Source organism: Elephantulus edwardii, unplaced genomic scaffold (genome assembly GCF_000299155.1).
Source record: "Elephantulus edwardii isolate Elephantulus edwardi_28Jun2011 unplaced genomic scaffold, EleEdw1.0 scaffold00074, whole genome shotgun sequence".
Lineage (NCBI taxonomy): Eukaryota > Metazoa > Chordata > Mammalia > Macroscelidea > Macroscelididae > Elephantulus > Elephantulus edwardii.
The window spans coordinates 13,540,738-13,543,728 of record NW_006399824.1 but is presented as its reverse complement, the minus strand read 5'-3'; positions in this window follow the sequence as shown (position 1 = coordinate 13,543,728).

The following is a 2,991-nucleotide window of genomic DNA, read 5'->3' as shown; positions in this document are numbered from 1 at the left end:
GGATGGTGGGGAAGAAGAACAAACTGGGGAGGAGGGTGGAGAGAATGGTGCAGCAATGAAGGAGTGAAAGCCCAGAATCCCTGTGAATGTTCATTGAAACTAATAAAATTTAATAATAAAAAAAAGGACAAATAAAAAAAAAATTTCTATTACAAAGCAATAACCCACAAAGAGCACAGACACTTTCCTTTAACTTACATTTTTACAAGGTCAAATAAACACAATATAAAACTTACAGTTTTGTTAATTTTAAAGTGTACAATTCAAGGACATTTAGTTTATCCACAATCTTGTACATTCATCACTGCTATGAAGTTCCAGAATATTTTCATTACTCTGGAAGATAAACCCAGAATCATTAAGCAATCATATCCTATTTTCCTTTCCTCCAGGACCTGGTAATTAGAATTTCCTTTCCACCTTTTCTAGCAGAATGTCTGAAAGGGTTGCCTCTTCCTGGTACCAAGCCCAAAGGTATGTGAGACAAAGTTTCACCATCATTACCTGTAAGGAGCACTCTGGTTGCACTTTTTCCAAGATAGATGTATTTGGGTGTTTTTTGGCAGTCCATAGAATATTCATCACTCTTTTCCAACACTACAACTCAAAGGCATTGGTTCTTCTCTCACAATATATCATTTTTGTTCATATTGTGGTTGACTTGTTTAATTTTTTCTTGGGTTATAAGAGCTTTTTATATAATCTGAATATGAGACTCTCATTACATGTATGATTTACAAATATTTTAGTGTATTTTGTAGATTATCTTTTTATTTTTGATGCACAAAACTTAAATTTTAATGAAATATAACTGATTTGTTTTCTTTGCTTGCTTGCATTTTTGTCATCATCCTATAAAAGTGATAAATAGTTATAAATATGATTACTTAGAGTTCAATAGTTTTAGCTGATTGAACCATTTTGCTCTGTTTTGAATTAATTTTTTATAGACCTAGACTATTTTTGAAGAAATTATTCTTTCCCATTGGAGTGATCATGCCACCCTTGTCAGAAATCACCTGACCACAGATGTATGTATTTATTTCTGGGCTTTCAATTTTATTCCATTGATTTAATTCCTATCCTTATGCCAGTACCACACAATCCTAATTGTTATAAGCTTATAGTAATTACGGAAATTGGGAAGTGTGATTGCTCCAAACTTGCTCTTTTCCAAGATGGTTTTGGTGAGTCAAGGTCTTTTGCAATTCTATTTGAATTTGAGAATCATCTTCCTGTCTATAGCTCAAGAACATTAAAAAGATTGATGAAGTAAGCCAAAAAACTTAAGAGGTTTGACTCTAATACATAAAAGAAAAAAATTAATCAAGAAAATAAAATATCTAATGATAAAATAAAATTAAGCTCCACTTGAATTTGAATAAGAAAAAAGAAGGAAAGTAGATAATGATAGATTTCCTCAAATTCTAAAAGGGAAGTAAACAGGATTCTGTGATGAATAACAATATAAATGAACTAATAAAGACAGCATTGTGAGAAGAAGTTTTTATAATTTAAACATGTAAAGAAATCAGCCTAGGTCTAGGATATTTGAGTATAACGGTGGGGAGAATTCTACAATGATTTTGAAGTCAGAATAAGCATGGAGTGTTTTAAAAACTATGCCAAGGACTAAGTAAATAAAGGCCCAGATCCCACAATGCCTGAATTAATGTGATGTCACAGAAACTATGTCAATAGCCACCAGGTGTCAACAAGCAGAAAGAGGAAGCCTATGTCAGATAATCCACAAAATGAATAATCAAGTCCTTTATAATATTTTATGAAGACTTACTCCAAATAGAATATTTTTTCTTTCTCTAGGAAATTCTACTTGCTTTGCTTATTTCATCTCGTAAATGAACACATGTGTTAGTCACTTCCTGTGTACCCTCCTCTACAGGAAGTCTGTGAGTAATCTAGGTGAAGCACTTACTCAATTTGCATGAATGATTTGAGTACTAATTAGTATTTGTAAAGTAGGAAGAGAAACAGGAACAAAGTTCTGGCTGATTTCCATTACTTGATTATAATGAACTTATCACAATATAATTATGAAGAACAACTTCCTATCATCCTTTCATCTTACCAAGCTAATGAAAACTCATCTTTATTTCACTCAACCGTTCATGCAAATGGAATTTGAACAGGTAAGGACAATTAATAAAATCTCATACTCAACATTGTTGCTGTTGTTAAGTGCCATTGAGTATGACTCATAGCAACCCTATGAACAACAGATCTGAACCTTGTCCTATCTGTACCATCCTCACAATCTCTGACACAGTCAAGCCCATTGCTGAAGTCACCGTATTAATCCACCTGGCTAAGGATCTTCCTCTCTTTCACCTTCCCTCCACCTTTACAAGCATGATAAAAAATAGCAATGAAATCAATAATGTGAATGCTACCATCTATGAGATGGATTGATTCAGTGACTGGGGTAATCGGGATGGGTCTGTCAGAGGCAGTGAGATTGGCACAGGATAGAGCAGGGTTTAGGACTGTTCTACATAGGGTCACTATGAGTCATAAACGACTCGACGGCACGTAACAACAACAACCATCTTTCCCTATGGTGTCATGGTCTATTGTTCAAAATGGTATTCTTAACCTTCAACTTTGACTTTTACCACATGACTAAGTGGAGAACCCAATTGTTTTCTCATAATCTTTATGAAATTATTCCATTTTTCTCCATCCCATTAAGTTAAATTGACTGGGCTTATCAGGCAAGATGAAAATCTCACCACCACGGAAGAGGAAGCAGACAGAGCAGCACACATCCATCAGGTTTAGGTTCTTGCAACAATCAGACTGCGACCCTACATGAATGCAGCAAGATCCTCAGCAGAGAACCAGAAATTGACATAAGACTGAGGTGACCTAGGACTGCTGCCCTACAGAACCAGAACCAGGAGCTATTGCCCAAGTAGTGAAAGAAGATGCTGTAATTGGCAAGTCTAAGGGAACTCTGTTGTTGTTGTTGTT